Source organism: Mus musculus, chromosome 2 (assembly GCF_000001635.26).
Source record: "Mus musculus strain C57BL/6J chromosome 2, GRCm38.p6 C57BL/6J".
In the NCBI taxonomy this organism is placed as follows: Eukaryota; Metazoa; Chordata; class Mammalia; order Rodentia; family Muridae; genus Mus; species Mus musculus.
Window position 1 is genome coordinate 166476726 of NC_000068.7, and position 14111 is coordinate 166490836.

Below are 14111 nucleotides of genomic sequence, written 5' to 3' on the forward strand. Positions count from 1 at the left end.
TCAGGAGGTGACTTGGGGATTTGAGCCCATCCTTTGGGTTCTGGTTTTGCTACAGAGGGATACACTTGTATAATGAAAATTAATTTTAATTAAAAATTCAATTTCGTGCAATACTGGTTTCACAATATTGCGGGAGAATGTTTTCTTATGTTTAGTTGAGATATGGGACACCAGGCGCTCTGTTATCCTAAAACAATCTACTTTACTTTAATAACTTTTGGATTATTGAACCATCATAGCAATAACTGCACCGTCCCTCTGCCTAAAGCTTGTGGCTCTCAGAGCACTGAACCTCCTGTATCCTCTAAACCACAGGACAACACAGCAGAACTATGGGAGGTATAGCGATTCTTCCCATTTAGCCAACTGACTTCCGGCTATGGGCACCTGGTATCTTCTCCACCTCCTTACCCAGCATTCCCTGGGGCTGACCCCACCTCCAGCTCCAAGAGCAGGCTGTGATTGGCCTGATCCAGTGAGCACACCCCTTTTCCTATTGTTATTGGTTCCTAGTGTTGAGACGCTCTGAGATTCACATCCCTACTCCACAGTAAACATCCAAATGGACAGAAAACCTACTCTGTAAGAAAACTCCCGTCGCAGCAGCAAAGCCTGATATGAATCCAACTCCAGGTTCTAATCACCTGGAGTTATTATGCTTTTCTATGCTGAAGTTGAAAATTTTGAAAACTATTTATTTGGCCCCACCCCCTTCAAAGCCAGTTGTCGCACACACGGATCCGAATCCGTGACAGGAGCAGGCACGGAGCAGAGCTCATTAACACACTTCTGACCTCTGACCCTCCCTTTGGCTGTCCCATCCCCCCAGATTTCTGTTCTGGGTTCTCTCTCGTGATTTCTCTCCCCACCAAGACAAGGAGATGCAGGCACCGATCTCCAGGCTCCAAAGCCCGGCCATATGAGGCGCATCCGCGGTGGAATTTTTCAGTGTGGGGGCCTGTCCAAGGCTAAGCTGGCCTGCCTCAGGATCCCCACATAGGGAAACAGTCCCATCTTCAGTGGCACCTGGTAGCCTCCCTTCCCAGGTGACAGCAAACATCGCGGGCCTAGATTGCTCTCTGGCAAAGGTTCTGCTGGAACCAAGAAAATAGCTGCAGTCTGAGGCCGCTGTAAGTGCTTTCTGGTTTCTGCTGAGCTCTTAGCGGTAAGAGCTCTGGTGATGAATGCTTGGCATTGACTCTTTCCATGGCCACAGTGGCAGCGACAGTCTCTCACTTCTGCTCAGTCAGGACAGGCTAACTAACACAAGCTGGGGTCCTTGGAGAAGAATTCATCTAAACCTAATTTTTCTTAATGAGACAGTGATGAAAAACGGCCTCCGAGGGAAACGGCTCAAAGGACCACCAGGCAGCTGTGGGTGCCGCAGAGGCCTTCAGCCTGGGAGCTTTCAAATCCAGAAGTCTCTGTTCAAATGTGGGTCCCTTTCAAGTGAACCCTGCGGGAGGCACTCCACCTGAGGACATCCCAAACTTGACAATGTCACACACCTGAAAGGTCTGTTAGAGGGCATTCACTCCACAGCACCCAGGGAATTCTCTTATCTGAGGGATCCCTTGGGAAGAGCAAATCATTTCACAGACCTTACTTACCATTTCCTTCAACTGTGGAAGAACCTGGAACAACCCCTTCTAGAATGATCCCCCAAGGCAGCTGCAGGGGCTCCCAGGACAGCCACAGCCTCTACCTCAGAGGGGAGAGATGTGAATGGCATCAGCAGCCTGGAGCTGGCTGAGGGTGGGAATGACTGACAGCCTCCCCCTCCCCCCACCCCGACTGTCAAGGTTCAGTCTCCATCCTGAGCAGGCTCCCCTTGGGGTTCAAGAGTGACTAAGAGAACCATTTCCTCTTGGGGCCATTCTCATGCCTCCTGAGACAAGAGGGTTTTTTTTGAGATGGAAACATTCAGGACTCCCGGAGGTTCAGTAAAGAAAAGCATCGGGAAGTAGGCTCAAAGGTGCGGCAGAATGGCCAGCCCACTGGATGGGGCTAAGAGGCATCCAAGGAAGGACAGGAGAGGCCTGCGACGGGACCTGTTCCATCTTCCCAAGACGCCGTGAACAAATCTACCTTCTCAAGCCTTGTGTGTCCAGTCGTGAAGGAGACTCACTGCAAACTGAGGGGGTTGGAGGCGTCAATGAGCCTCAGCAGGAGTAGATGGGAGCCAACATTCTGGGCTCTGACCTTCACAGCCCATGCCTGTGGCCCAGAGGGTCAGCAAGGCCACAACACCACCCCTATATCACCTTACAGTGCCTGCAAAGTCACAGACCCTCCCCTCACCTCTCTCCCTGCTGGGATGCTTTCACAATCATTACTTGGTGGTCAACTTCAAGCTCCAACTGGCGTCTTACCTAAGTCAGCCTGGCGAGCTAACTGAAGAGACACAGCCTGGAATTTCAGTTTGCAGTGGAGGGGTGAGGTGGCAGTGCTACTCAGTAGTGGCCCAGGACACCTCACAACGTGCCCTGTCACCTGCCAGAGCCAATTTGAGGCACACCAGCATGCAGCTACTTTAATTGAAACTGTCCTTCCTTCCCAGGGTTGCTCAGTGCTCACCTGTCCTTCTAAGTAGAAGCAATTAGAAGGTGACAGACAAAGGAGTGGCTCCAGAATGTGACACTTTCCCACAGAGACGTAATGTTGAGCGGCCCTTACCAAACTTCTGGAAAAGCGGCCAGTAAAGAGCAGTTGGCAGCTGTTAGGGCATCAGGAGCTTGCAGCCATGTCGGAAGACAAGGCCTGAGCTCTGGAATCTGCTTTCAAACAAGTCCTCAGAGACGAGGGAGAGAGCAGGGAAGCCAAGCCCAGTAACTGCTGAATTCAGTTTGTGGTGAATTTGAGTCGCCGTATTCGTCTGGTTGGAATAGCCATGTTGGTGTCTGACTGTGCTCAGCTTATTTTTTCGAGGCTGCATTTTACTTAAGGAAGCATTTCTGGACACTGTAACGCAGCATGGACTTACACATCCCGCCCCACTAACTGTCTGCTTCGTAACCAGGGCGTTTCACCCCGACTGAATCCACAACTGTCAAAGGCAATATGCCTTGTGTGTCCAAGACTCTCCTGACACCTGGGCCAAGTCTTCAGGCAGGGCTACATCCATCCAAAGCTACAACTCACTCATTCCGTCATCGCTGGTTGATGTGTGCGTCTGAGCAAAGGTGGTAGGCCTGTCACCAGCCCTACAAGAAGAATGAAGACTGAAGTGTGGACACTATGCCCCTCCTTAGATTTGGGAACAAAACACCCATGGAAGGAGTTACAGAGACAAAGTTTGGAGCTGAGATGAAAGGATGGACCATGTAGAGACTGCCATATCCAGGGATCCACCCCATAATCAGCATCCAAACGCTGACACCATTGAATACACTAGCAAGATTTTATTGAAAGGACCCAGATGTAGCTGTCTCTTGTGAGACTATGCCGGGGCCTAGCAAACACAGTAGTGGATGCTCACAGTCAGCTAATGGATGGATCATAGGGCTCCCAATGGAGGAGCTAGAGAAAGTAGCCAAGGAGCTAAAGGGATCTGCAACCCTATAGGTGGAACAACATTATGAACTAACCAGTACCCCGGAGCTCTTGACTCTAGCTGCATATATATCAAAAGATGGCCTAGTCGGCCATCACTGGGAAGAGAGGCCCATTGGACTTGCAAACTCTATATGCCCCAGTACAGGGGAACACCAGGGCCAAAAAGGGGGAGTGGGTGGGCAGGGGAGTGGGGGTGGGTGGATATGGGGGACTTTTGGTATAGCATTGGAAATGTAAATGAGTTAAATACCTAATAAAAAATGGAAAAAAAAAAAAAAAAGAACCCAGGGCTGATCTGGAGCAGAAATAATGGCCACTGTGGCTCCTACAGAGCAGTGACCTATTCCTGGGATGACCTCTAAACTGCTGGAGATGGTGGTGGGCTCCACAGCCAGCACAGGGCTTGTGGCATCTCAGCAAGTGGGCCTATGGTGGCTGCTGAGGTTCCACAGGTTGGGATGCCTGGAATTGGGGCGATGGGAATGGGTACCCTAAGTGAGCTAACTTGGGTGTTGCTAGGAGGCTGTGTATAGACGGTTGCGATTCTGGGGTTTCTGTTGCACCTGAGGGGTATGATGACTACTTGGGGTAACCTGAGCCCTGGTGGAATCTTCAGGCTGGGAGCTTGGGGTTAATGGCCTTCGTCACTCAGAAACACAGCTGTCTGGGGAGATGGGCACCATGGCCCTCTGTTAGGAACAGCTGTACATAGGCTTGTCAGACAGATCCTTGGACTGTGTCGGATACTGCCATGCTTTCTCATGTGCCCTTGTTCCCTAGCAACAGGACCGTGACAGACATGTTCTGTGTGTGATGTCAGGGCTCCTGGCTCTACCGAGCCATGTGACATGGTTCTAACCACTGGAGGAAGCCAGTTCCTACTTCTGAAAAACTGGGCTTCCCTACTTAGCCTCTTCTTCCACTCCCTCCTCCCTCTTCTTTCTTGATTGAGGCCAACAAGGGGCCAAGCGTCTCAGAAGTGGAGGTCACAGGAGATACCAAGAGGGAGGCAGCAGCTTGGGGTGGGGTGGAGTGAGACAAAGTGCTGGGCCTGACTTGTGTCACAGGCCTCCTCTGTCAGTGTCTTTCCTGTCTTGATCTCTCGCTCCTTTCACTCAGTCTGCCTACACCTGGCCTGTCCAATCTCCCAACTTTCTCATCTTGTCGCCAGCATGGAATGATCCTCCCTGCCCCCCATCCTCCCACCCGACCTCGTCTTAATTTAATTATAGTACCATGGCTGCCTTGTCATACTTGGAAGTCAGAGATGTCCCAAGAACACAGGACCTGTCCAAGCCTCTGATCCAACCTCTTGTGATTGCAGATGACCCCCTTCCTAGACCAAGGTCATGAGCACTCTAGATGCCAAAGCTAGAGGGGGAGATTCAGACCGCAGCACAGACTCTCAGGTCACCCGATACATGCTGGTCCCTCACCTGGAGCAGGGGTGGAAGATATAATTCAGAAGTCAAGTGGAATCAGGGAAGACTGGAGTTTTCAAGCAAGGACAGACAAAAGAACTCAGGTCCTGTGGGTAAAGGAGACACAGAGGCCAAGTCTACAACCATAAGCTGTGTCCCACGCCCCTTTGCCCCTTCTACCCATACCTAAAGCTGCAGTTCTGAGACACTGGGGAACAGGCCCTGCCTGTGGCCCCACCCTCCCGGAATGTCGACCCTAAACCGCCCCCACAGAGTCACTAACAGAGTCACACTCCCAAAGGTAGGAAGAGTACAGACGGGGGAACAGACTCATGTTGAAGGACACAATGTGGAACTCAGACCATCACTTCCCTTCCTACTGACCAGAACGCAGCCTTGTGAACACTTCAAGCCATGGCGCATGTGAGAACATCTTTACACTGAGAAATAGGAGGTTGTATTAATATAACAGCAGACAAGGGACACCAAGGGGCATCTAGAAAGTTCTACCCAGAAACGTTTAGCAGGATAAGCATTACTGGGCTACCCAGGCCTTGCCAAGTGCAAGAGGACGTTTTAAAAAGTCATCTCTTGGAGGGCCCAGTGTTCCAGGACTGACCCCAGAGTGTTCAGTAGAAGCCTGCCCTTTAAGGCCAGCATCACTCCCGTTTCACAGATAGAGGGGTGCCTGCCTCTCCCAGTGCCAGCAGACAGCCATGCCAAGGCTTCCTGCTCAGACCCTCTACTGGTTCTGATGTGGAGCCTCCCTTTCTTCGACTATTTGGTTGTTTTCTTCTCCACGTATAAGAAGAAAAGTGAAAAGACACCGATGATGCATAATTTGAACCCTGGGGTCTGTGCCTACTGTCTTCAGTCTCCATGTGGCTTCAGAATACCTTATTTAGTGGATCTTCTTCTGGAAAGGGCTATGTCTGTGGCTTACAAGAACTAAAGGCGTCCTATCTGATCAATTCCTTATTTGCTGTGGTGTGTGTGTGTGTGTGTGTGTGTGTGTGTGTGTGTGTGTGTGTGTGTTGCTTGCCTGTCTGCCTGCCTGCCTGCCTGTCTGTCTGTCTGTCTGTCTGTCTGTCCTGCCTCCATGTCCCATTTCCTGGGCTACCTTGACTTTGCATCCTCCCTGTGATGTCAGAGGAGCCATGAATCACAGTGACAGCTCTCCCAGTATCCAAGAGACCTCTCCTGGCTGCTAAGTCACCGTCCCCCATCCCCCACCGTCCCCTGTGAGAACCAGTCAGTGTGTTGAGCATCAGCTGAGGCTTCCAGATTCCATGGGGAATGACCCCCATTGTGTGTGCTGAGGACCAGGCAGCCTCTGGCTAACTTCTTGCTTCTCGGTGTCCTGGGAACCGGTGCTGTTTGCTCCTGTCTGGAGCCTCTGTGGCTGAGCCGAGCACAGGCTGCCCTGGCCAGTGTTTCCATAGCTGCCTCCAGGCTCCAGACCCCAGGCTGCTGCAGACTGTGAAGGAGGCCTCTCCTCTGCCCTCTGTGCTCTGTGCCATCTGCATGACTAAGCTTCCTGCCTTGCTCCTTCGAGTTGATGTCTCTCTATCTCCTATGGAGGGACAAATTATTTGCTCACTGACAGTGGCCTAAATTTGGCAGCAGCCTCAGCAGCATCTGTAACAAACCGGAGCCAGGTTGCCACACTTGATGGGGACAATTCCAGGCATGTCTCGACAGCCCGAGGATGTAAGGATAAAAATTACACCAGCCTCCAGCCGTGGCCGTAAGAGGAGTCTTGGCAGAGGAGGACGTGCAACTAAGAAGAAAAGTAAGGCGCTCTTGCCATGAAAACCTGGCTTGATTTAGCAAGCGCTCAAAAGCTCCTTCAAATGAGGTCACAGGCTCCCTGGGGAAAGAGCTACATCTAAGGAAGAGCAGCTCTCCCCCCTAACAGTCCTGAAGCTACATTGTAGATACAATTTCAAAATTCATTTCCACTGTAGTCCAAACTTAAAATGAAAGTCACAGATAGTATAATCTATATAGTTTTTTAAGATTTGCTTTATTATTTTATGTGCGTGTGTCTGCCAGTAGGGGGCATCAGATCTTTTGGTGATGCAGTTACAGACCTCTGTGAACCACCCAACACTGGCACTGGGAACCAGATTCCAGCCCCCACCCCTGATAGAGCAGCTAAGCGTACTGAAACTCTGAGTCATCGCTCTGGTCCCACACATGATCCTTTTGGTTCTGTTTTTTAAATTTGATGTCCAGGCTATAACATAAGAAGAAATATAAGGGAAAATAGAATAGTCGAGGTAATTTCAATGTGACAATGTCTCTCTTCCCACATGCAAATGCCCAGGCACAAGTGCCCATGAAGAACAGGTCAGCTTCCTGACCAAGACCAGTGACTAGTGTGTTGAGTTGGTCTCTCAAATGCCAAGTGTCATGGCTGCTGTTAGCATTCCTTCTAAGCTCCGCCCAACAATTACCTAGCAACAGCCAGTAGGCCTGGCTTCCTATAAAAGGGACAGATGGGCCTCTCTGACTCTGAACCCTGATTCCCTTTGCCCTCCTTAACACCTTTCTCTCCCCGACCCTCACATGTTCTTGGCCTGGCCAGCCTCTTCTCCTCTTCTCTCTCTCTCTCTCTCTCTCTCTCTCTCTCTCTCTCTCTCTCTCTCTCTCTCTCTCCATCCCCTCAACTCTCCTTCCCATGCCTCCAAATGAACTCTATTCTGTACTAGACCTATCATATGGCTGGTACCTAGGAATGGAGGGGAGGGATGCCTCAGCATAGGCTGGCTGAGGTACCCCCTCCCACCTCACCATACTGTGCTCCATAAAACATATCCTTTTTATAAAAGCACATCAGCTGCTGAGATCACCTTAGCAAGGTTTGGAGGAAATCCAGGTGAAATGTTGCTTGCCAGTGTCCATGAGAATTCCTGGGGAGCAGCCATGTTTGCAGAGACTGTGGCTGTTTAGCACTGTGGTGACTTGGAGAGGTTGGAACCAGGCAGGTTCCAGAGCCGATTACCTGACCTTGGGCTAGATCTAGCCATCTGTGACAGCCATTCCTTGCCCATCTCTGTGTGTGGACTAACAACTTGTGGCTAGTAGATAAAAAACTTGGGATCTACTAACTTAGCAGACTACTGGATTCCACGAATCCAAACGCTAGCAATGTCATCAGACACATCTGAGACCTCTAGGACAGCTCCCCCCATCTCTCTGCAGCCATCTGTCTGATGTACCCACCCGTGCACTCTAGCCTTGATTTATGACTTTCTCTTTTCTGTAAAACCATAAAAACATCATGAAACTGCTTCTGCCTTGGACCATGGAATCTGGGATAACTCAAATCTGTGTTCCTTAGCCACGCTCACTCAAAATGGCTACAGAATAAACTATCTCACGTTCCCCTTAGGCTCAGAATTGTTTTGTTTTGTTTTGCATTGACAGTAAACACTAGAGTCACCACTGGCCTCCTTCCTGGTCCCCTGTCATGAGAATGACCTCCATCCACACCCCTGCTGCCACAGTCCAGCCGATCGTCCTGCCCCTCCACTCCTGGTGCCTAGTCTGATGCGGCAGACTGAACTTCCCTAGGACCACGGGCCAGAGCAAATCTTTCTTCCCCCATCTTCTGCAGGACTGAGATGTCGTCTGCTCACATCTTAGCTTCAGGGCTGGCAGAGGATGGAGATGCCTCGGGCTGTGATGTATCCCAGGAGCTTCTTCTGTAGCCAAGAGAGGACCAGGCTGAACACAGAGGTTGACAGCAGTGGCTGCTAGGAGCACACACGCACACACGCACACACACACACACACACACACACACACGGGCTCACATGACCAGTGGGTGGAGCTAGTTGGGAAGGTTCCAGGAACATGAGAAGGTGGGATGCAGCTGGATGACCTAGCCTACTCTGGGACAGTCCTGGGACAGTCCTTTGCTGCTTAGTCCTTTCCCTCTCTGTGGATGAAGATACCCTCAACTGCACACACCCAGTGCCGCATCGCTCCCCTGGGTGTGTGGACCCAAATGACCCTGGACTGACTTCCCCTAAGCCAGGAGCCAAAGTAGCAACGTTTTAGTGGAGAGATGCTTAATGGAGGAACGATTTGTTTCAGCTCATGGCTTAAGACAGCCCAAGATAACTTTAGCTCTCAGTCAGCAAATTCCATCTTTCCACAGTCCGATGTTTTATTTAGCCAAGGTCAAATGGTCTGCAGGCTCCTCAGGATAGTTGTGGCTTCTCAGGAGAACTTCAGTTCCAGGGCTCAGATCCTTGCAAGCAAGATTTACTAACAGCTGGAAGCAGCTGGCAGGCCTCTCAGAACTAGAGCAGGATGCAAGTCTGCCTGGGGCACACCTGTCCCGGGCACTGGTGCAAGGTCACCCAGCACTAGCAGACCCTCCCACTGACTGCCTTCAGCTCCCTGATCCATCATTGCACCTCTGAAGAGGCAATACCCCGCTAGCTCCACACTGCCTACATGTGGCTGCCTAGTTCCACAGGTTGAGGCCTTCTAATGCCTGTCTGCTGAGTTCCTCTTGCCCTGTGCCTTTCTCTGGATAGTTTTCCACTCTGACCAGGATGAGGCGGGAAACCTAGAACACAGAGGCCTCCAGGGGCCTCCTGCCCCACTCCCAGGTATAAAGAACAGAATCCTCATTCCCTGAGTGAGCCAGACTCCTGAAGTCTGAAGGCTGCACACACACACACACACACACATGCATATCACATACACACACATGCATACCACACATCCACACTGATGCACACACACCCACACCTACACTGATGCACACACACATACACACACATGCATACCACACACCTACACTGATGCACGCACACACACATGCATACCATATACACACACACAATGCATACCATATACACACACACACATGCATACCATATACACACACACACACATTGCATACCATATACATAAACACACATGCATACCACACACCCACACTGATGTTCACACACATACACACACATGCATACCACACACCCACATTGATGCACACACACATATTCATACCACACACCCACACTGATGCACACACACATGCATACCACACACCCACACTGATGCACATACACATGTGCACAACACACACACATGCACACTGATGCACACACAGTGATGCACACACACACACACGTGTGTGAATGCACACATTGGGTGCTTCCTAATGGCTAGAAAACCTCCTTTCCCTCTCTATCCCTCTGTTGCAGAAACTCCCTCAGAGCTAACATGTCAGTCTCGAGGGGCTTGAGGCTCTCCACCAGAAGCTGCTTTCTCGGTATTTAACTGTGTCTGTGTGGGTCCCTGTGCACACGCTCACGTTCATAGGTATGTAGATTGCTCACATGTTATCTGTTACTAAGATACATCAAGACAACAATATTAATCACGATTTTAAAAAGCCTGTCAGTCTAACCTCATCTCACCGACTCGGTGCATTCTTATGTCCAGTCAAAGACACACACATGCACCAGGGTGGTCCCTAAGGACAGCATCTCCTAGAGACACTCTGTGTTAATGATAACACTGCCCCGTGGTGCTGCAGTGCTCCGAGATATTTTCAGATTCTATGATCAACTAGGATCAGCCACAATCAGGACTGGAATAAATATCTTTGAATATTTGTTATCCAAAGCATATGTATGCATACATATGCGCATATAGATGAGCCTCGGTTTCTATGGGACACTTTCCTAAAAATAGGGACTACTTGGGTGGAAGAATATGCGTATGTTTAACTTAGAGGTCGGTGGCTTCTGCCTGCAGCAAGATAAGACAGGGTTGGGATGAAGGAGCCATCTAACACTGCGTTGAAGGGATACGGAGAGCCTGCTGGCTGGGGAAGGGTCCTGGGAGTGTCCTGCTGAGGGAACACCACTAGGCAGAGAACCTGCAAAGGTACAGCAGGAACAGGGGACCAACAGGGGACTCCAAGCACAATAATAGCAGCAAGAGTAACAGCAGCTGAGACTGCGGAGCTGGCTCAGTCAGTAAAGCATTCGCCTTCAGACTGCGAGGACCTGGGTTCAAACCCTGAAACCAGACAAAAGAGTAAGAGCTGGACATGGTGGTCTGCCTGCACTTGTGTCTCCAGAGCTGCGGAGGCAGAGGCAGGCAAGCCTTGCTTCGAGTCTGTGACAGATGGCAGCATGCCAAGCAGCAAGGGTGAAACAAGGCTTGTGGCAGTGAGGCCAGCCGGTTGTTTCATTTTGAGGTGTACAATGGCCCAGCCCATCTGGAGAGCTCCAGAGTGCTGTCTCAAAGCAGCACAGTGGACAGCCTTTCAGAGGACAACCTCTGAGTTTGTCTCTAGTCCTATGTGTACATGTGTGCATATTCGAGCTTGTGCGCGCGCATGCGCGCGCGCGCGCACACACACACACACACACACACAGAGAGTAACCACGGTGCACTGCAGCCCTCCCTGGCTCCGACAGGGTGCTAAGCATTTGAGCAAAGCAGAGCTCAGTAGCCTCATGGGAGAAGCAGATGATTCTCCCTGTTTTCCTGAGGAGGAGGAGGAGGAGGAGGAGGAGGAGGAGGATAGGACATGGAAAGGCGACAACACCCAGTGGCGGTCACTTAGCCTGGGCTTCCCCTTTACCTGTGATGAGAAGCCCCATGGAAAGGAGGCTCACCTCCAAGTCACCCCAGACCCCCACATGGAGCTGTGCCTGCAGGTCACACGGATCAGGCGCAGTATGACAGTGACATGTCCAGTGCCAGCCCCAAGCCACGTCCCTTCTCAGAGCTTCATACAGACTCTTCCCAGCAGCCCTACAAGAAGCCAGCTGATTGTCACCATGGGGCAGAAGAGGACCCAGATACCAAGAAGTTAGGTCATCAGTGAGGCTGTGGGTTAGTGAGCAGCTGAGCCTGACCTGGTCACCTGATCCCAGATCCCTGCTCTTCTGTAACATGCATGTGCGTGCACAGTCCAGCACTCACAGAGCGTCCCTGCTCATGTACGTCAAGTGTGCACACATACAAGCATGCATGTGCATTGGTCGCTTATGTGCAGGCACTCGTATAAAGGAGGATATGGACCTAGTTGGCAGCTTTAGGCGGGACCACAGGGTAAGTCCGTTGTCAAGCTTCAAGTGGGAACACTTGGAGCGGGTGAGCACCGTGAGCCAAGTGTTAAAATTACAGAGCTCAGGATCCCGGGCTGCCCACAGCCACCGCTGGGTCTGTCCACAAAACTGTCTATGCCTGTGGGTCCCTCATCTGCAAACCCAGCCACAGCTTGGCCCTCTCCATGGCTCTGGAGGGCACAGTGAGGGGACACCCATGAAGCCCTGAGATCCAAGCCAGGCACGCAGTGAGTGCTCAATATGTACAGAATTAGTAAATTCCCACAAACACAAGGTTCCCCTGACTCCCGGCATCAGGCAGACACTGTGCACCTCGGCAAGCAGCCCTCCCCTGCCCCTTGTTTGAAAGTCTCATTGATCCGGGCATCCAATGAAATGTCACCGTCAGCTAGAAATCGCCTGCCTTTGTTATGTCCCCATGCTGGCTGATTCTATCGGAGCCTCACAATTATTTTCTTTGTCCCTCCTGTTCCTTCTCTGTGGGCATCAACACAGAACAACAGCTGCACCTGGCCCTGTGTTTTAATCACCTCAGGAATGTGCAGGAAACTGTGTGGGTTGGGGACGTGGCCCCAGAGGGGCAAGTGGTTGAGCTGAGAGGAAGGCCCAGGAACAGGAGTGAGAGGCAACCAGGGGTGGAGTGGGGGAGTGGGAACATTGGGAAAGCTCCCACAGTCTGGGAGAAGTTAAAAGGGGAGTGGGGGGGTTGGGCAGGCTTTCCAATGGGACATTTCCAGAGCGGGGGGTGGGGGATGTCCCTTCCAGCAGCAAATTGAAGTTGAGATGGAACCCGTTGAGTTAACTCTGCCCACCAGGGCCTTCCAGGCACCAGTCTGCAGCCCCGCCTTCCCTCCCCACGTGACTCCATTTCCCCACTTGTCACCTTGGCCTTACTGCTTCTAAAGCATTCCCACACACTGGACCTCTTCTTACGAGCCACACGCTGGCTGCTCTCTGCCCTGGTCTCCTCATCCTCCCTCCCCACACGCAGGTGTCTGTCCTCAATCTGGGAGGGACAGACGGCTTTCTCTTGGGCCACTGTGACAGAGGGTCTGTGGCCATCTGTTTTCTCTAACTGTGTGATTGTTAACCTCCCTCCCCAACTATACTGACTACAGTCACAAAACAGGCACGCTCAGCGCCATGTTTCCAGGAAGGTTTGCCTGAGGGAAAGTCTTTCTCCGTCTCCTGAATGTGACTGGTCGCCATGCATCTTCCCACAGTGATGGACTACACCTCTTCTTCACTCTTAAACGAAAATAAATCCTTCTTTCCCTGAGTGTCTTCTGTCAGTTTTTTTCTCTCAGCAACATGAAAAGCACCAGTAGAGAAATTGGTGCTGAGGCCTGGGGTCCTGCGGTCACTGCTGAGGCCTGGGGTCCTGCAGTCACTGCTGAGGCCTGGGGTCCTGCAGTCACTGCTGAGGCCTGGGGTCCTGCAGTCACTGCTGAGGCCTGGGGTCCTGTGATCACTGCTGAGGCCTGGGGTCCTGCAGTCACTGCTGAGGCCTGGGGTCCTGCAGTCACTGCTGAGGCCTGGGGTCCTGCGGTCACTGCTGAGGCCTGGGGTCCTGTGGTTATTACTATGGGAAAGGAGCCATCCTGCTTGTAGCCTTTGAGCCTGGTTTGTGATTTTCGAGCTGAAGAAGCCCTGGGGTGCAAGAAGCTAAACTGGGAGGGCATTTCCAGTGCAGTGTGGAGGACCAGGGTTCTGAGAGGAATGGACAGTAAGCACTGGCTCACATGGTTTCACGGGGACAGGATGCCATCAGGAACTGGGCTAGGAGCCACACATGGCTTCCTGGAAATGTGAGTGAGGTTGAATTGGAAAGTAGTGGGCTGACTGGACAAGAACTTTCAAGGTGGTACAGTGTGCAGACTGTGGCGTGGTGGCTGCTCACCGCTCCTAGTCAGAATTCCTAGAGCGGCAGACAGCAGCGCAGACACAAGAGGTTACGCCTGCGTGGGGAGGGGAAAGCGCTGTAATGTGGTGGTCAACCAGCCGGTTCATCTTGAGGGATACA